This window comes from Kogia breviceps, chromosome 17 (assembly GCF_026419965.1).
Source record: "Kogia breviceps isolate mKogBre1 chromosome 17, mKogBre1 haplotype 1, whole genome shotgun sequence".
NCBI classification, from domain to species: domain Eukaryota; kingdom Metazoa; phylum Chordata; class Mammalia; order Artiodactyla; family Physeteridae; genus Kogia; species Kogia breviceps.
The window spans coordinates 45,732,367-45,753,819 of NC_081326.1; the positions used below are offsets into that span (position 1 = coordinate 45,732,367).

General features: G+C 45.7%; 1 long non-coding RNA gene and 1 pseudogene across 1 annotated transcript in view; both read right to left on the bottom strand.

The window, feature by feature from the left end:
• The window catches only part of LOC131743858 (uncharacterized), a 64,104-nt gene extending 52,680 nt beyond the window's left edge, over positions 1-11,424 (bottom strand). Inside the window, exons 1-2 of the long non-coding RNA XR_010837600.1 lie at positions 11,202-11,424; positions 597-729 (exon numbers count right to left, since the gene is read on the bottom strand). This is a non-coding gene — a long non-coding RNA (uncharacterized lncRNA). The remainder of the gene's footprint in view (positions 1-596; positions 730-11,201) is intronic.
• Positions 2,891-3,267, bottom strand: LOC131743991 (protein yippee-like 5 pseudogene; annotated as a pseudogene).
• Positions 11,425-21,453: the final 10,029 nt, after the last annotated feature.

Genomic DNA, 21,453 nt, shown 5'->3' on the forward strand with positions numbered 1-21,453 from the left:
ATTTTACAAGTTTACTCTGTGGAATGAGCTGGCTCTGGGTTTAAATCCTGCCTCTGGCTGTAGGACAGGGCACAGATCACTTCACCTCTTTGCACAGTTTTCCTCTTCTATTAAACAACACTCACTACAGAAGGGTTAATGTGAGGATCAGACAGAATAGTGCCTAATAAACTGGTGCTTCTCAAACTCCAAAGTGCACATGAATCATCTGGAAATCTTGTTACAATGCAGATGCTGATTCAGATTCTTAAGTGGGGCTTGACGTTCTAAGTTCCTAGGTGACGTTATGCTGCTGGCCCACGGACCAAACTTTGCGTAGAGAGGCACATACTCAAATTTTACAAAAGGGAAACCAAAATCACTATCCGGTGGTCCTGCCAGCCAAGTAAGAGAAGAAAGCTAAGAAAGGATTTTTTTTTTTGGTGCCCAATGTGAGCTTGGCATGAACTCAGTTTCTCTAGGTGTGGAGAGGATAACACATTTAGGGCCAGGCTTTATTCTTTCCCCTCATGAGCCTCAGCATAACTCCATTTCCATTCTTCTGCCCTGGGCTAGCCAGGGGCCACAGGAACCCACAGACATGGGGAGTCTCATACCTGTCAGAGTCTTGGCAAATCTCCACCACAGCCACCAAGGCCTTCAGGTGCTCTTTGGGTTGGTAGGAGTGGATGGAGTCAGGGAACAGCTGTTCCTGGGGTCCCCGTTCGAGGCTGTGGAATCTATAGCTACCTGGAAGAGAAGATAGGCGAATGGGTGAATTTAAAGTGAACACATTTCAGGACTTCCCTGGTGGTCCAGTGGTAAAGAATCCACCTTCCAATGCAAGGGATGCGAGTTCAATCCCTCGCCAGGGAACGAAGATCTCACATGCCACAGGGCAACTAAGTCCGCATGCCACAACTACTGAGCTTGTGTCTCAAGGAGAGCCTGCGTGCCACAAACTATAGAGCCCACTCACCCTGGAGCCCGTGTGCCACAACTAGAGAGAAGCCCAAACGCCGCAATGAAGAGACCTCGCACTGCAATGAAAGATCCCGCATGCCTCAAGTAAGACCCGACGTAGCCAAGAAAATAAATAAAAGAAACAAATATTTTTTTTTAAATAAAGTGAACACATCTCGTAAGAATTGTGATCAGTCCTGAGAGAGACATGGCCTGAGGGGGAGGAAAGCAGTACGTTACACACCCTGCTGATAAGCAGAGTTAGAGAAAAAATTCATTAGCTTTAAAAACTAGTTATCGGGCTTCCCTGGTGGCGCAGTGGTTGGGAGTCCGCCTACCGATACAGGGGACACGGGTTCGTTCCCCGGTCCAGGAAGATCCCACATGCCGCGGAGCGGCTGAGCCCGTGAGCCATGGCCGCTGGGCCTGCGCGTCCGGAGCCTGTGCTCCGCAACGGGAGAGGCCACAACAGCGAGAGGCCCGCGTACCACAAAAAAAAAAAAAAAAAAAAACTAGTTATCAACTTGGTTGAGGCCATTTCTGTAATCTTCAGTCTCCTTCTCCCCCATGCCCTCTCTTCTCTGTGTCTAAAATGGAATTTGAGATTGATGTACAGGTCAGAAAGCCCAGCTGCTCTAATCCACGACATCACCAGGCAGCAAGGTCAAGGATGGAATATCATAATTCACTAAGAAAAGTCTTCTGTGCTCTCCGGGCAGGATGATTTCATGTCTGAGGCCTAGGTAAACTCCCTTAAAACTAAAGATGTTAAAGATGCGGTCTGTATATCAAAGCCATTGTTGTTTTTTTTTAACATCCAACTATTACTTTGTTTATGTTACTATGCTTAATTTACATGGAAAAGACAACCAAGCAGTTCCGCCCCATATCAGGAAAAGTTTCCAATCAACACCAATTATGTGGTGACAAATAACTAGGAATGGTGACATCTTTGGATCAAGACTGACAAGGAAGAATGGGCTCTGATGCTACGGTTCATCTACAACAAGAATATGGCACAATGGCCAGCACAAACCATACTAACACTAAACCTATAGTGCTGGTCAAAAATTCGGATCTTGGGCTTCCCTGGTGGTGCAGTGGTTGAGAATCCACCTGCCGATGCAGGGGACACGGGTTCGTGCCCCGGTCCGGGAGGATCCCACATGCCGCGGAGCAGCTGGGCCCGTGAGCCATGGCCGCTGGGCCTGTGCGTCCGGAGCCTGTGCTCTGCAGCGGGAGAGGCCACAACAGTGAGGGGCCCGCATACCACACACACACACACACACACACACACACACACACACAAAATTCGGATCTCTTCTCTGAAGCTAGCAATCAACTGAAATAACTGGGTTTTTAAAAAGTTTTAAAATGAAGCCCGAATTAATTTAAGAACCATGCTCTTGACACATTTTCCTTTCAGAATTTACATAAAACACTTTTTCACTCCAATAGCCCTGGTTTTTTTCCTCACATAGCCCACCATGTAGCTGCAGATAGACTGTTCTGCCTCAAGATGTAAACATAGGGGAAAAAAAATGAACGGCATCTGCATAATATTCTCTCTACGCACTGCTGTTGGATGGGAAATAAAAAAATTAAAAAAGAAAGGAAGAAAGAAAGAAAGAAAGGAAGGGAAGAAGGAAGGAAGAAAAAGAAAGGAAGGAAGGAAGAAAGGAAGAAAGGAAGAAAGAAAGAAAGAAAGAAAGAAAGAAAGAAAGAAAGAAAGAAAGAAAGAAAGAAAGAAAGAAAGAAAGAAAGAAAGAAGGAAAGAAAGAAGGAAAGAAAGAAGGAAAAAGAAAGAAAGGTTCCATTATAGATTCTCACAACCTCTTGTTCCACAGTTCCTGAATCTTACACTGATGCTAAGGTGACAATGTATGTAAGCAGACTTTTGTTTTCAGTGAAGAAGACCTGGGAAAAAGATGGATTTATCTCTTTTTCTTCAAGAGTTATCAGACGGTACATGCTCCCCAAAGCCCTCACTTTCTCGAACTAGAGCACTTTCTAGGATCACACGGCCTTCCTTATAATGCTGGGTGTCTTCAGTGGCAAACTCATAGATCCATCCCAGTTTGCTATTGCAGTTTTTGCAGCTCACATCTCGAACCATGTGGCGGCCAGTGAGCATGACCTGGTCTTGGACTTCACTGTACTGCAGGTTAACTACCTTGTTAAAAGGTAGTTAAAAAGAAGTGCTCTGCCAGTGGCACCTGTGACTCGAGTGGAGATGAGTTCTGAGTGGTTTGTCAGGATTGTATCTCAGTTTGCACAGGAAAACAGACGGGTACCACCAATATGATCAAGGAAAATCCTGCCCATTTTTATAGTTGAAGTTCTAAAAACCCGGAGCAGCTGCGAGATCCAAGGCCACCAGCGGCTCTTTGGTCCTCGGCTGAGATGAAGCCTCAAAGCCATTGTTACTTTCATGAGTGGCAAGTTGCAAAGAGATGCGTTGAATTGGTTAGAATAAAATTTCTGCAAGAAGAAGCTCTGTGTAAGGCTCCATTCATGTAAAAACTCCTGCTCACTCCAGAGAAGATGCCTGAATGCTATGGCATTGTCAGCGGCAAGTGGAGAAGAGAAACCTCTGCAGACAGAGGTCACCAAGTTGTCATTATCTTTGAACTTCCTAAATTTTTTCTGACCCCCAACATCATCATCATCTAAATAAAAGGTGACTCACCCAACACTTCTTTTTTTAAACATATATATATATATATTCTTTTTCATATTCTTTTCCATTATGATTTGTCACAGAATATTGAATATAGTTCCCTGTGCTATAAGTAGGATCTTGTTGTTTATCCATTCTGCACACAATAGTTTGCCTCTGTTAATCCCAAACTCTCATTCCTTTCCTCCCCCACCCCCACCTTGGCAACCACAAGTCTTTTCTCTATGTCTGTGAGTCTGTTTTTTTCATAGATACATTGATTTGCATTGTATTTTAGATTCCACATATACGTGCTATCATATGGTATTTGTCTTTCTCTTTCCGACTTACTTCACTTAGTATGAAAATCTCTAGGTCCATCCATGTTGCTGCAAATGGCATTATTTCATTCTTTTTTATGGCTGAGTAATATTCCATTGTACATATGTACCCCATCTTCTTTATCCATTCCTCTGTCAATGGACATTTAGGCTGTTTGCATGTCTTGGCTATTGTGAATCGTGCTGCTGTGAACATAGAGGTGCATGTATCTTTTCAAATTATAGTTTTGTCTGGCTAAATGCCTAAGAGTGGGATTGCTGGATCGTGTGGCAACTCTATTTTTAGTTTTTTTTATCAGATTTTTATCCTGAAAGTGAAAGCCAATCCACTGGAAAAAAGAGAAGAAGACAACAGGTGAAGGGTCTTTTTGTCATGAACTATGTGAAAAGCTAGCGGTGGCGGGAGCCTACATGCATTTTGTGAACAAGAAGAAGGTGTAAAGCACTCCACGACCCACCCATGGGGCCCCAGCCAGATAGAGGTCTGGATACATGTAGACAATCCCTGGAAAACTCCAAGGAGAACACTCAAGAGGTACCTGAGAGACAGTGTTTGGAGAAATCAAACATCTCAGGGCCTCCTGGATTTACTAAGCTCCAACACAAACCCACCATTCTCTGCCCTTTTGTCCTGAGGAGGCACACTTAAGAGATCATGTCACCTCACGTATGTGTACATAGTGTTTAAAAGGTAAAAATAGAGCCGGGAAGGCTAGAAGTAAAGCCACCTCTTTCCTACTGAGGAGAGCAGCTTAAAACTCCAGAGAATTCTAGGAACACAAGGATGTTATTATGAAGACAACCTTGATTCTGCTCTGATTTATTAATATCACTGCAAGTATTGCAAATCATTGGCAGGTGTTGATACTTTATTATTAATAACAAGTACCTGTGACTCCTGTCACTTCTGTTTATGATGCCCCTTATTGTGAGGCAGCTCACTCTACTTATGTTTCTTTCTTCCTTCCTTCCTTTCTTCCTTCCTTTCTTTCTTTCTTTGCCATGCCATGTGGCATGTTAGTTCCCAGACCAGGGATTGAACCTGTGCCCCCTGCAGTGGAAACGAATATACACAGCATTAACTACTCACCTCCAACATCTTTACTTCCAAATGGAAAAACCCTTTCTTTATGTGAATAAAGGTGACCATAGAGGCCCAGAATGTTCTCTTTCAGGGAACTTGTGAAGAGAAGACAGAGAAACGCATGGTGCAAACCAGACATTCAGTTTGATTCCAAAAGATTCCGATGCAGATGAGAATAAATATTCCACCATTAACCTATTTTTTTCTCTGCAATTATTCCTTATAGTCAGTATAATCTAAAGGTTTTCACTCATTATGGTGGCCTCCAATCATCTGATGATGGGAAGAATCAAAGCCTCTATTTCCTGGAATACTACATAAAACTTCTCTGGAAACATATCTCTGCTTCCTACTAACTGGAATGTGGTATTTTAAAGTCAGAAGTCCACATGCATATCAAGAAACCCTATCATACAAGACACTTTTTAATCCAAACCTGTAAAAGCAGGATCTCCTTAAGACAAACCAAGGGTTCAAGCAAAATACCATGTTGCTACCAGAGACCTGGAGAGAAACAGGAAGTCTTTTAAGTACAATGAAAAAACAACTCACAAACCTCAGAGCAACTATTTTTTGTGTGTGTGGTAGGCGGGCCTCTCACTGTTGTGGCCTCTCCCGTTGCGGAGCGCAGGCTCCGGACGCGCAGGCGCAGCGGCCATGGCTCACGGGCCCAGCCGCTCTGCGGCATGTGGGATCTTCCCGGACCGGGGCACGAACCCGTGTCCCCTGCATCGGCAGGCGGATTCTCAACCACTGCGCCACCAGGGAAGCCCAGAGCAACTATTTTAAAGAAATATTTAGAAGCTCTAGGAAAGCGCTTGTCTCCTGCTGGGAAGCTCACCAGACCCCATCAGCTCCTGTTCCCAATAAATAATGCTGGGACTGTGTCTGGAAGAATAAACATGAGACGGAGCACTCACAGGAACCGTATAGGTTTGATGTCTGAGTGTTTTCACACAGTAGCACGGGAGTGAACAGACATTTGGTTCCATTCTAGGGAAGCTCTTCTCATCACACCATTGAAAACTGCCCAGGATTCAACAGCCACTCCTACCATGGACAGATGCTTCCTTTTATGGAATGCAGAACTTCCCACCAGAGATAAATGAGGAGATTCTGGCCTTTATTAGTAGGCGTGATGAACACAGGTGTCCTGGCTGTACTTGCCAACCCTCCTTCTATTTTTATCCATCTCCCTACATGTGACTACCTTTGACCTACTCTGAGCTCAGACCCCTGATCTGTTAGAGTGACTGTCAGTCTTTCTTTAAAAATGAACAGGCAATGAAATGAATTTAACCTAGAAGCAGCAGATCAGCAAGGGAAATGAAAACATCAGAAGTTACCTAATCACAGCCACAGCCATTCAGGGCTCTGTCTTCTCTGCTGGGTCATAAAAATGGGATGTTCCTAAACATGAAGGGCATCCAATCAAATAAGTAAAGTTGCTGCTTACCTCTGGCTCTTGGGGGGATTTCTATGTAGTTTAACCCGTGTATACTAACTACAAAACATTGGCATGGGTTTGAAACACATATGTTCTAGGAAAGATTTTTTGGGCAGGGGTGTGCAGGGGGAGGTTTGTCTTGACAGAAAGCAAAAAATAAAACACAAACGTCTTTGAAAAAATGGATTGTTAAGAGGGCAGTAGAAAAAAAGGAATGGGGAGAAAAGAATATCTCCTCTGAAGTCAAGGTAGCTTTTCCAGAAAAGTAGGGTTTAGTCTCAGCTTAAGAACACTTTTAAAAAGCTTGGACAGCGGGCTTCCCTGGTGGCGCAGTGGTTGAGAGTCCGCCTGCCGATGCAGGGGACGCGGGTTCGTGCCCCGGTCTGGGAAGATCCCACATGCCGAGGAGTGGCTGGGCCCGTGAGCCATGGTCGCTGAGTCTGTGCGTCCGGAGCTTGTGCTCTGCAACGGGAGAGGCCACAACAGTGAGAGGCCCGTGTACAGCAAAAAAAAAAAAAAAAAAAAAAAAAAAAAAAAGCTTGGACAGGGCTTCCCTGGTGGCGCAGTGGTTGAGAGTATGCCTGCCGATGCAGGGGACACGGGTTCATGCCCCGGTCCGGGAAGATCCCACATGCCGCAGAGCAGCTGGGCCCGTGAGCCATGGCCGCTGAGCCTGTGCGTCCGGAGCCTGTGCTCTGCAACGGGAGAGGCCACAACAGTGAGAGGCCCGCGTACCGCAAAAAAAAAAAAAAAAAAAAAAAATACTGGCAAAGGAACAAGAGGATAAACAGTTGGTTTTGCATCGTTTTGGAGACACGGTAATGAAGCAGAGACATCTTCTCCCCAAAGGCACTGAAATCCTAAGGCATAAATGTGTCAGTTGCGGGGAGAGAGGGTAGGGGCGGGGGTGAGGGGTATTTCTCTCTCAAAGTCTCCCAGGGCACTCACCTCTCTCTGCTCCACCCCACTACACCATTCACCCTTCCTCCCTCCTGGAACCCCAGGGGGCAGCACTTCCTAAGAGCCCCCAGGGACCATCTCTGCAGCCCAGATTTTTCCCAGAGCCTGGCAAGTTCTGGGAGCAGAAGCTGGGCTTGCAAGGCCATGACAGGTGTGGTGGGACCTGGAAGTATTAGTAAGTATATATCTTATCTGGTTCTGCCGAAGGGAGAGTCATTCCTCCCTCTGGAAGCCTGAGCTTCCTGGTCCCGGACAGGGACCCTCCCCCATGTGGCAGAAACTGGTAGCTCTTGCCCAAACCAGTTTTCTAGTCATCCTGGGCACAACCAGATGACATATTCCAGAGTAATTAAGCCATGTGACTACTTTCTGGAAAGTGGGCACGAGAAGGGCACCATACCCAGGTATGTCCCTGTAGTGGAGTGCAGTGTCCCCCCAGAATTCATGTCCACCCAGAAACTCAGAATGTAATTAAAAGAAAACTTTCTATGCCCACAGAATACTTTTGATACCAAATATGTGTGGGATGGTGGTTCCCAAACCAAATTCTCCAGTTCTCAGTGGACACCAACTGGGTATCCTCTAATACTAACTACCTGGAATGAGCACAGACACCACAGCTTCAGGGCTCAGTCCCACAAGACTGTCCCCCACTTCAGATACCAACTGCAAGTCCCAGGTTGTCACCTGTACTGCTGACCAACCAGCTATGAATCAGGGGTTCCCATGGCCCTCTCCTCAGCTTTGAATATTTGTAGAATGGCTCATAGGACCTACTTATATTTACTGGTTTACTGTAAAGGATATAATGTAGGATACAGTGGTACATAGGTTGAGGTCTGGACGGTCCCAAGCGCAGGAGCTTTTGCCCCCATGCAGTTGGAGTGCAACACCCTCCCAGCACATGGATGTGTTCACCAACCCGGAAGACCTTTTATGGAGGCTACATCGTGTAGGCATGATCCATTATTAACTCATCTCCAGTCCCTCTCCCCTCCCCAGAGGAATGGGGATAGGACTGAAAACTCCAAGCTTCTCATCATGACTTGGACTTTCTGGTGACCAGCCCCCATTCTGAATCATCCAGTTGCCCAACAAGGGTCACCTCATTAGAACAAACGATGCTCCTGTCACCCAGGAAATTCCTACGGATTTAGGAGCTCTGCGTCAGGAACTGGGGGCAGAGACCAAATATATATTTCTTATGTCACAGTGACCTTATTTGGAAGAAACATCTTTACAGATGTAATTAAGGCAAGGATCTTGAGATGAGATCCTCCTGGATTAGAGTGAGTCCTAAATCTAATGACAAGTATCCTCGTAAGACAGCACAGGAGAAGACAGACAGGGTAGAAGGGCGTGTGAACACAGGCAGAGATTGAAGTGATGCCTCTGTAAGTCAAGGAATGCTAAGGATCGGTAGACGCCCCCCGAAACTAGGAGAGGGGCACGGAAAAGATTTTTCTGCAGAGCTTCCGGAAGGAATCAACTCTGCTGACACCCTGATTTTGGATTTCAGGTCTCCAAAACTATGAGAGAATACATTTTTGTTCTTTTAAGCCGCCCAGGTTGTGGTAATTTGTCACAGCAGCTCTAGGATAAGCTCCTCCCACGTACAACTTTCCTGCTCTTTCCCTGTCAGTCTGGCTGGTGTGAAGACAATTGTTCGGGTCATCTTGCTGAGGCCAAAGGAGCCTGAAGATGGAATGAGCCTGGATTCCTGAATCACTGCTCAGAAGGGGCAGGAACACCAGTGGGGCAGAGGCCACGTTAACTGTGGTAAACCTCTGATTTCTGGATTTAACTGTTACAGCGGCTGGCCGAAACGATCTTCGATACCCCCTTTCCATCGCCACCATCACCACCACGCATAACGCAATAAATTGACATGCTGGTTTGCACAGCAGTCCTGAGGAATTTATCATCCTAGTCTCTCACTGAACACGCTGATAAGTCCTGTTGTCAGAACTGGGAAGCTGAGAATCAGATCCTCTCCCTCCAGACAAACAAAACAAAACAAAACTGGGGGCCAGGGGCCCAGCCTGCACTCTGCCAGCACCTTGCGGGTACCCCCACCAGCACTGTCCCTCCTGGTTGCACCGGTAGAGGCCTGCGGCAGGAAGGATACGTAAACCCAGGGCGAGTTCCCCATTTCTGCCCCTCCTGGGTGGAAGCACACAACATGTGGCTGGGAGGCGTCCTCCACTCCAAGAGGAGACCCCTTGCCCGCTGTGGGGCTGGGTAGGGAAAGTGGCGGCAGGCTGGCCCGGAGGGCAGTAGAGGAAGCATGAAGCCAGGGAGGATGGGCCCGGAGCTGGATTATCCGAGAGGCAGGCTGGGCTCCACTGCCCAGGGCTCCAGCTGCCTCAGCTCTTGTCACCATGCACAGCATAAGTGGCCCTCTCTAGGGAGCCTGGCCAGGTAGACTTGATCTGTGGTGGTGTGACAAGGCCCCTGCCCATCCCAGCACTGAGCTCCTTGGAGGCAGGAATGCATTCTGTGGACACTCTGCCCTTGGCCTCTGTAGATCGTGAAAGCTGTGGTGGTGGATGATTCTGGAACAGGAGGCTAAGGTCAGATTGTGAAATGCCCTGGACGCCATGAGACGTTTGGGCCCCGCCCTGTGAACAGTGGGGTGACTCTCAGTAGTGGGTTTTAAGATCTGCGTTTTAGAATATTATCCCTGGGAACGGTGCCTGCACAGAGTAAGACCACAATAAACACGTGTGTAACCAAAGGAAAGCAAAATTCAATATTAATGCTCATCACGTAACATGTTGCAGTCTCTCTCTCTTACAAACACACGTGGCCCCGCCCCTCTCCGACCCTAAAAGCCACGACATTATATGGATGTCTGGTTTCCAATGCGCTCCCTAGACAGCGGGCTGGATGCAGCGTTCTGCTGCCCGAGAATCCGCCAGTGAAGACAGAGCTCACAGGTAAGGGTTGAAGTGCCCCCTCTGCTGTCGGAAAAAGGTTACTGCAACCACACAGATAAGGCCACGTCATCCTCAGTTTGTGCTCCATGAATGTAGGCGCCAGCCAGCAGCACTGCCTACCAGCTAATGTGGAGGAGGTTTCAGCCCAGTGACGTTTCCCTGGAATCCAGGTGTGGGGCTCCCCCCGCAACCCCAAGCCCGCTATCTATTTTACTTCCTTTCCTTCCTTCTCTTTTCTGGCCCTGAGAATGTTCTTGGAAGCCTGTGGTCCAGAGAAGTCTTGGAGGGTCATTTGTGCCAGCAATAAATCCCTCCATTCATGCAGGGAAGTCGAGGGAGAGTACTGGGTAGTTCACTGGGTTGAGTCCATTCCTATTGGCCCAAAATCTGCCCAGGGAGTGAGACAAAAATAGCATCAGATACCCTCCCTGCCCAGAGAGGTGAGAGTTCCCAGAGAAGGTGACAATGGGTTATGGGTCAACGTGACAACAGGTCAGGACAGGATTTAGCTAGGGCCTGAGAAACATAGGACAGTGGACCATCAGGAAATAGAGGCACTGGCCGGGAGGGCAGAGAAGCCTGAGAAAACATAATTGAAAGGATGGGGCTCCAGGTAAGCATCTTAAGAACGGGTGGCATCCAAGCTGCCCGTGGTCCAACTAGAGGAGGGGTCAGAATGGGCCAAATGGGGACAAAGATCCACCTGACAGAAACCCAGAATTCCTCCAATTCCAACTCCTTCCCCTGGCTGAGCCTCAGACTCTGGCCCCATCAACCTCTCCCGACCTTCCGCCGCCCTCTCCGCAGGCCTTACAGGCCTCATTCTTACCTCTGCTCTGCCTCGGTTGCTCCGCTGGCTCCCCTCCATCCTCTGACACCCTCTGGGAGGAACCCTCTCCCGCCGCCTGGCTGGGCCTTCAGACAGTGTGTGCCAGCAGTGTCCACACCTCAACTTCTGCTCCTAAGGCAGTCCATCCTCAGGGGAGCAGGTCTTCAGGGTCTTTTCTCCAGGCAGATCAAAAGGAGAAGGGGTACTTTGATGAGCCTGGTTCCTGGAAATAAACACAGAGGACAGGGGTTCAAACGGCCCCCAGGGGGCTTCCCTGGTGGCGCAGTTGTTGAGAGGCTGCCTGCCGATGCAGGGGACACGGGTTCGTGCCCCGGTCCGGGAAGATCCCACATGCCGCGGAGCGGCTGGGCCCGTGAGCCATGGCCGCTGAGCCTGCGCGTCCGGAGCCTGTGCTCCGCAACGGGAGAGGCCACAACAGTGAGAGGCCCGAGTACAAAAAAAAAAAAAAAAGGCCCCCAGGAACGACCCCGGGGACAGACACGGGGCTGGAGTCAGGAGCATGGGGCAGGAAAACCAGTAACAGATCTCACTGGTAACTGCCACAAACCACTCCAGGATACTAAGCATGCCAGGAGGTCATTTGCGTTTTTTTTTTTTAAGACTTTTTTGATGTGGACCGTTTTAAAAGTCTTTATTGAATTTGTTGCAATATTGCTTCTGTTTTATGTTTTGGTTTTTTGGCCACGAGTCATGTGGGCTCTTAGCTCCCTGACCAGGGATCGACCTCACTCCCCCTGTATTGGAAGGCGAAGTCTTAACCACTGGACCACCAGGGAAGTCCCAGGAGGTCACATTTTATCAATCGAATCCAATCTATCAAGCTTCTTACCGAGGTGGGGCAAAGCCTGAAGTCAATGCTTTTGGAGGCTCCCTTCACTAATTCTGTGCAAGAAACCTTGGCACTTGCTTAGTTCAGATGAAAACAGATGAGCCGTCTATGTGATGCCTATTCTGAGTGCTGGTCAGCGAACTCGGCAGTTGCTCCTAGAGGGTCCCATTTCCTCCAAGGGGACCCCCCCCCACACACCCTAGAAACTTTGGCCCATTGGCCTCAAGCATCAAAACTCCAGTTTGGGGCCTGTCTTTCCCAGCAATCCCACAACCTCGACCGTCCCAAGACAAAATAACACATCATCACTTAATGGGCTTAGAAGTTCCAAACTGGCAACCAGCCAACATAAAGGGTTTACGGTCCTGTGAACTAGATGTCAAAAGTTAAAAATCAGGACATTGGATATAGAAATCTAGATTTCCATGGAGAGTGGTGATATTATATCACATTGTGAATGTACTTAATGCCACTGAATTGTATACTTAAAATGGTTAAATGGTAAAATTTTACGTGTATTTTACCACAATAAAAAATGTATAAAAGCTCTAGATTTCCGGCTTCTTTGAAAAATTAGAATACTGGGCAAAATACATGAGCAATCTCTTTGTATTATTTCCTATAATTGTATGTGAAACTATAATTATCTCAAGAAACATTTCGATTAAAAAATGTAAAAACAAAAAAACTATTCCACAAAATTGTCTTCCCACACAGCAACATTAGCACCTTGGCCATCTCTGCTCATTTCCTGTACATGAGACTTGGTTCCTTTATAGGATCTGCCCAACTCTTCGTGTAGACATTTGGGTTTGAGACCCTGGACTCACTCTTCCAAAAGAATCTTAAGGTTAAAGAAAGTATGGTTTTCAGGGTGGCCGACACACCCTCCCTATATGTTACCTCCTCCCCGGGGAAGAGAGCCTGGATGTCAGGAATGCAGGGATCTAGCAGCCTTCCTTGGATCCCTGACTGCTCCATGGGCTCAGGTCTTTCCTTATGTGGGCATCTATCTGCTGCTCACTAGTCAATTGCATGGAAAGCCTGTCCTTTGAGTCTGCCTCCGGAGACAGCAAAGACCAGGAGTCCCAGGCAGTGGTCAGACCAAAACGAGCAGGGACAGAGGGGTGCGGGACATGCAGGAGAGGAAAGAAGGTGGGGTCCCCAGCACCCAGAGGCTGGCACTGGGAATCCTGGGGAGGAAACCCAGGTTTAGTAATCGGACCCTGTTCTGGGTTGAATTGTAACCCTCTCCCACACAAACCCAGTTCACATGTCCTAACCCCTAGTACTTGTGAACGTGACCTTATTTGGAAATAGAGTTGTCGGAGAGGTAATAGTTAAGATAGGTCATTCGGGTAGGCCCGATTCCAATATGACTGATGTACTTATAAAAGGGGGAATTTGGACACAGAGACACACACACAGGGAGAATGCCATGTGATGATGAAGGCAGAAATGGGGAGATGCTTCTATAACCCGAGGAACGCCAAAGATGGCCAGCAAACCACGAGAAGCTAGGGGAAAGGCCTGGAACTGATTCTCCTTCACAGCCTTCATTAGGAACCAGTCCTGCCAACACCCTGACCTCAGACATCTGGTCTCCAGAACTGTGAGACAATACATTTCTGTTGTTTCAGCCACCCAGTCCATGGTACTTTGTTACAGCAGCCCTGGCAAACAAATACAGACTAATCCCAAATAGTTCTGGGAGGGGCCCTTCCCCTTTCCTGCCCTGAAATGACCTTTAAAAGTGAACAAGATGGTCTATGTTCAGTGGAGAGGAAAGAGATATTTCTAGACAAGAGAAGTAATGTGAGCAGAAACAGGCATTGACAGGAGGCTATTGCAATGGGGAGGGAGGTAGGAGTTACCATGATAATGCTAACTAACTTTTCTCTAGCACCTCCTGTGTCAAACATCCTTAAAACAAATTGGTTTGAGGTAAGTATTGGTATCATGCTCATTTTACACGTGAGAAAACTGTGGCTCAGAGAAGTTAAACAGTATGCCCAGGATCTGGTAAGGGGGGGAAGCCATGATTTGAACCTAGAATCAGAATAGCTTGTTTGTAACTTTTCCAAGCCGAGGCAAGAGGAATTGATACCTTAAGGCTCACCCTGATCTTCTAGTTGGCCTGGGATCCCTCTGGTAGTTTAGCCGGGGGGCTGGGCTGAGCCTCCTAGGACCAGTCTGACCTGAAGCAGTTCCTGCCTGTTAAACCCATCCCACACATGGCCACTGGGCAGATTCAGTGTTAAACCAGCCAAACTGGAAGAGAGGATCCAGGGCCAGGGCCAAGTTCTTACACCATGTCTCTCCTGCAGTGACCGGTGGTTGCTGCAGAGACCACCCAGAGTGCCTACAACACTGGCCAAGAAACGTAGGGTGGTTTGAGCATGGCCACACTGACACCCGTTGAAAAGGATTTACCTCACAGCTGCCAAAGAAAGCCTGAAAACAAACCCAAACAATCCAAAACATTCATGTTCAGAAAAAAAAAAACGGTCAGAGACCTCTTTACCCAACCCACAGGCCTAGGGAGAAGAAGTCAGCCAGGTTTAGCTCATCGTGTGCGATAGTCAGGGACTCAGCTGTCTTGTCAAACCTTGAAGTCTTTGTGATCAAACAGCACAGGTGTCACTCCAAAAGCTGCCTATGACATCCCTCAATCCCCCTTTTTGGTCCCTTAAGGAAGAATTCCCAAATAGGTCAGTCTTATACCCAGACAGGATCCTTGTGGCTGGGGCATTTGAAATGCAGATATCATCACTCTCATAAACACTTAAATGTCATGTTCACGATTTGCTAGGCATTCCTAGTGCTTTATATATGCCAATTCATTTCATCCCCATACTTAATCCTAACTTGCTTTAAACCACATAGCCAGTAAATGGTGGAACTAGGATCTGAAAACCAACAGTCCAGAGCTCATGCCTTTAACCACCATACCACAGTGCCTTCTGAAAATATTTAGGGAGGGAGATCAACATTTTACCCTTTGAGCATTTGTGATATCCTCACCATCAAAACCAAGCATAAGGCAGCTGTTGCCAGCCCCATGCTCTTTCTTTCCTACTCCTTAGAGCCGTTAAGGACAAAATGCTGGGAGATAACCTGCCCGCCCTTCCCTGATTCCTTCAGCATCTCCCAGAGGATTCTAGCCTCAGTCTTCCTTCCTACACATATGATGCTTCAGGTGAAAGGAGTAGTTTACCCTCATTAAACACTTGTGAATCTCAAAATTAAGGAATTACTTCCAGAAGGTCTAGTGAGTTATCTAAGACAGCATCATCACAGTGGCTCATCACCTTTGCTTGTTTTCCACCAGTGCAACCAGGATGATGGTGGCGTGTGAAGGGAGAGGGCTGAGGGGCTTGCTACTCTGTCCAGGTAGACAACGTAGACACCACCAAGCACCGTGCAGCAATGCCTCCTTGTTCAGGATCCAGGACCTGGGACTTGGCTGCTCTTAGTTATGCAAATATAAGACACTCATTGTTATGGGGGAAGAAGTGTCTCAGGTCTTTTGGTCCTTTAAAGTCATCCCCCTTGACGTGATATGTAGAAGTGGTCCCTGGAGGGAGGTGAATAAATTCACTTGGAGCAAAGCAGTCTCAGGAAACAGAAGTGACAGTATCAGCCAGTATACCTTTATAAGTCAAGGTTATGCCGCAGCAACAAACAATCCCCCAAATCACAATGTCTTAAAACTACAGAGGTTTAGTTCTTACTCATGCTCCTTGTCACACTCTTTTCCAGAGCTAAGGTTGACTAGCTGAAATATTGCTGGTCCCCACAGTAGAGGGAAAGAGGGCTCTAGAGGGCTGAACGCTGTCAGTTAAATACTCTGGACTGGAAGTGACACATGTCATTTCCATTCCAAGCCATTGACCAGGCTGGACCCCACCCTGCCACAAGGGAGAAGTCCAATGCTACCGTGTGTCTGAAAAGCAGAGAGCCTGAACTATTGGATGAACTACAGGGAGGGGGACCAGGTTCCCTTTCTGTTTGAAAACCACTGTGATTTGAACCACACTGACAACCAATGGCACGGATGTGATGGATAGCATAGGAGGCCTCAAGACGAGGTTATATCCACAACCAGCAAGGCTGACTACAGCCTTGACTGAATTTTCCTGGTTGAACTAAATGTAAATTGAAGATGAGAATATAAAATTCCTTAGAAAAAATCAGATTGAACAAATCTAAACATGGATAACAAAACACCATCATGACGCCTATTCTGTTCACATTATTGTTGGGATCAGAGAGGGGATTCTGAATCTGATCTATGTCCATTGTCACAAATAATGCTTGCAGGTATGTAATGAAGGAAAACTTTCTTTAGGAGAAAGGGTATTCCATGACTAAGAAATACCTGAGTGCACAATTGAAAAATATGTCTCCTGAATGGCTAGGAATCACACACTGCACTGGGCATGATGTCACTGCACTGTGTGACATGTGGTGGGCCTTAAAAGTATTTAGCTCTGGGCTTCCCTGGTGGCGCAGTGGTTGAGAGTCTGCCTGCCGATGCAGGGGACAAGGGTTCGTGCCCTGGTCCGGGAAGATCCCACATGCCGCAGAGTGGCTGGATCCGTGAGCCATGGCTGCTGAGCCTGTGCGTCCGGAGCCTGTGCTCTGCAACGGAAGAAGCCACAACAGTGAGAGGCCCGCGTACCACAAAAAAAAAAAAAAAAAAAAAAGTATTTAGCTCTCATAGGAAATTTACCAGATACTAGAAATAGAAACTTAAGACTAGTTTAGAAAATACTGCTATAAGTGTATTAAGATGGACCAACATAGACTGACATACGTTGACCAATATTATGGGTAATACTATTTGCATATATATATAAAATACATAGGCAATATTATTGTGTCCCTTCAAAATTCATACATTGAAGTCCTGATTCCCAGTACCTCCTCAGAATGTGACTACTTGAAAATAGAATCTTTAAAGAGTTAATTAAGGTTAAATGAGGTCATTGGAGTGGGCCATAATCTAATATGACTAGTGCTCATAAAAGGAGAGGAGATTAGGACACAGACAGACATAGAGGGAAGACCATGTGAAGATACAAGGAGGAGGGGGCCAAGGAGGGGGCCATCTACAAGGAGCAGGACCTCAGAAGAAATCAACCCTGCCAACACGTTGATCTTGGACCTCTAGCCTTCAGAACTGTGAACAATTTTGTGAACGTTTGCAATTTGACCTTTGTCCCTAACAGGAACCACATTATGACCATTTCTAACTGACATCAGATTGCTAGCCCCACCTCTAGGGGCCTTTTCTGTCTTAATGACTGAGCTGAGCGTGATAGTGCAACCCCATCACTGGTATTGGAATAGTCCACCTAGCATTTGTTTGCTTGTTTTTCTCAGTTTTCAGATCTAATTCTACCTTGGGAAGCAAGTCAGGTAAGCATTATAATCCCCATTTTATAGATAATGAAACTGAACCATGAAATAGTGAAATTGTTTAGCTCATAATTACAGTCAGTTCAGTGCCCAGTCTCCATGACCCCAGAAGTTTCCTTTCCCAAGGCCACACTGTTTTACTTTGTCCCTGGGTAATAAACACTCAATACTTTTTTTGTGTGTGTGTGGCCGCGCTGCCAGGCACGCAGGATCTTAGTTGCCTGACCAGGGCTTGAGCCCGGGCCCCCTGCAGTGAAAGCTCAGAGTCCTAACCACTGAATCACCAGGGAATTCCCCAGTAAACACTCAATACTGGGACTTCCCTGGTGGTCCAGTGGGTAAGACTCCACCCTCCCAATGCAGGGGGCCCGGGATTTGATCCCTGGTCAGGGAACTAGATCCCGTATGCACACCACACCTAGGAGTCCACATGCAGCAACTAAGACCCCACGCAGCCAAAATAAATAAATGTGTATATATATATATATATATATATATATATATTTAAAACAGAACAAAACAAAAAAACACTCAATACTTATCTGTTCAAACTAAAAGGATGCCTTTTGGAAACTGATATTCAACGTCCAGATAATCTAATCATAGAAATAGAAAACTGCTTCTACCCCAGCCTACCCTACACTTCATGTTATTTTAGCTTTTCATTTTCTTCCTTGAATCTCATTCAGATTTTTCCCAACCCAAGCAGTGCCTCCACTGACTAGTGGCTAAACTTAGAATTAAAAATTAAATTATTTCAAGGAAATCAAAGAAAGATAAGGTGTTACTTTCTTATATTTGGGGGTACTCCCCCCCCTTTTCGCATCCCACTGTCAAGCTGGTCAGTCAAGTTCAAACTGGGATTGTTGGCATCCATTGAGTAGAGCACCATGAGTTTCTAAATCTCTGTCAAGATTAGGATGCCAACTGGCAGGGGAAGTTTAAAACAACAGACGTCATTTATCTGGCCCTATTTAGTTTTATTCCTTCCACTGGGGGGGAAAATCAGTTGGACATCTCCAGAAGATACAGCAGTGAGCAAGAGCCACAGGGTGCTTATCCTTGGGAGTTTTACAGACATTAAGCAATTTCAGTAAAGGGTAATGATTATTATGATAGCAGAAATGTCAAGGTAAAAGGGCAGGGAAACATTTCCAGCAGACAAAACAGCATATGTGACACCTCAGAGCTTGGACAGGATGTAGAGAATAAGGTGGGGGTGGGTTGGGAGATTGGGAGCAGCTGAATGGTGCAGGGTCTTCTAGGTCTGCCTGGGACACTTCAGCAGCCACTGGCCACACCTGAAATGTGGTGAGTCCCAACTGAGAGGTGCTATAAGCATAGGATATATACTGGATTTCAAAGATTAGTACAAAAAAATGCGATGTATCTCATTAACAATTTTATATTGATTATACGCTGAAATGATAATATTATGTGTTAAGTAAAAACATTTAAATTGCTTTTTTCTGTTTTTACTTTTCTGATGTAGCTCCTAGAACATTTTAAATTCCCTATGTGGCTCACATTCTATTTCTCTCTGACAGCACTGTTCTAGACCATGTTAGGAAATCTAGACTTCACCTTGAGAGCATTGGGAGGGGTCTGAAGCGTTTTAAACAGGGAAGTGACATGGTCAGATCTGCATTTTCAAAAGATTCTGTGGTAAGGAGAGAGGATGGTGGGGAGACAAGACCCGAGGCAGAGAGACCAGTTATAGGGGCTGCTGCAGTTGTCCAAGCGGGAGAGGGTGGATTAGACAGGGTAGTAGCAACGCATGTAGAGACAATGTTTTAAAAGTCTGATTACTAATACCAAACAGCTCTCATTCCAGTGAGAAATGATAGGTTGAACTGTATGAAATTTCCATCTTTGTCAATCAAAAATGGTTGAATATTGAAGGAGCTAATAAGGGCTAAAGTTGGAATAGTTGAGTCACGAAATAAGAATAGTATTGTATTATAACCCAAATAATGACATAAATGTCCATGAGTCCATACTGACATAAAAAACAGAATAAATAAATAAATGGGGGAGAAGTAACAACTCTTTCTTATAGAAAATTCCAATGAATAAATAATGGAGGAAATAGGAAATCACCATTAGTATATCACAGTAATAACTGCCTCAGGCAAGAACCACTTAAGGATATTAAAATGAGTGGGAAAAAGTTGAAATAGGTTATTTGTGTAGTCTTAAAGTATCTCCATCCAAATATTTAATAAAGCAAGAAACAGTCGATTTACAGTGGAAAATACCAGCAGATATCACCACCTCAGCCATGTGATGAAAGTTAACATCTCTCATAATACAGAATGACATCCCATATTCCTTGATATCATGCACTGAGGACATTATCATCCTGTGGTATCTTCCCAATTAATGCATAACCTCAATCTAATCATGAAAAAACATCAGACAAACCCAAACTGAGGGGCAGAAATAACTGACAAGTACTCTTCCAAAAAGATGAGAGAAGACTGAGGCATAACCACAGATTGGAGGAGACTGCAGAGATTGACAACGCAATGCAATTTGAGACCCTGGATTAGGTCCTGTAATAGCAAGAAAACATTAGTAGAAAAACCAGTGAAACCCAAATAAGGTCTGTACTTTAGCTAGTAATATTATACTGAAGTTAATTTCTTCCTTTTCATAAATGTTCTATAGCTATGGATGATGTTATCAAAATGGGAAGCTAGATGAAGGGTATATGGTAACTATTTTTGCAACTTTCTCTAAGTCTACAATTATCTAAAAGGAATGAACTGTTGAGAGCTGAATATCAGCAATTTCATATAGTTCAACTTAATATATAAATCAGACAAGAAACAACCAAAACTGACATGCTAAAGCTACACTAAAACCACATTATCATAACATGCTACAAACGTACTTGTTTGGGGGACAACTTTTGCATCAAGATCAGAGCCTGCATCAACATTCAACTCATATATAATACTCTATTCAAATGATTTACAAGATTTCTAAGGAAAAGTGTCAGGTGTCAACTAGGACTGGGAAGAACATATCAATGGGTGGCACAGTTCCACTGGCTCTGTCATTACAAGGGACTGGGCTTTGGAACAGGCAGAGATTACTTCAGCCACCTTCCTTTATTCCCACTTCTGAAGACCTGCCACCATGAGGAACTCTAGGGGTTAGGATGGTCCAGGTCCCAACACAGAAAGTACAGAATGGCAAGGTCCCCTCCAGCAGCTGTGTTGTGCTTAGGTGGTGTAAACTTCCAAGAAAAGGATCAGCAGGTACATGGATGGCTCAGGATGCCTGTCCTACAGCTGGTGCCAAGTGAGCACACTGCCCCTTACCATGGCACTCAACAGCGAGCCAGACCAGGTCAACTAATAAACTGGGCACCGTGGAAGATGATCTCTCATGACAAGGTAATCTCACAGCAAATTAAAATACTAATCTCCAAAATTATATGCCATACACTAAGTAGCATTTATAGCTCCTAGTTCTACTGGCAAGTGACTAGCAAGTTATTTCTCTTCAGAGGCGGATTAGCTTTCATGCAGCTTAAGTACTAGTATGTTTATTGCATTTAAGGTATCACTGAATGGTCTGAGTTAATCTAACTTCTAGAAGTAATTTACTCTTTAATAGGTCAGGCTTCTTTTCATTTCACAGCAGTCATTACTGTAATTACTCATGTGGTGTTCCCTTTAACTCAGTGCTACTTAAGGTTTTGCTGAGAGCCAGAACTATATTTTAACCCCACATCATCAAAACATATAAAAATGTTTTAAAAAGGTAGATATCTGGCCTTGCTTTGTGTGTGTGTGTGTGTTTTAATTAGATTTTATTTTATTATTATTTTTCTTGGCTGTGCCACACGGCTTGCAGGATATTAATTCCTGGACCAGGGATCAAACCTGGGCCCCTGGCAATGATTGTGCCGAGTCCTAACCACTGGACCACCAGGGAATTCCCTGGCCTTGCTTTGCATACTCTCTA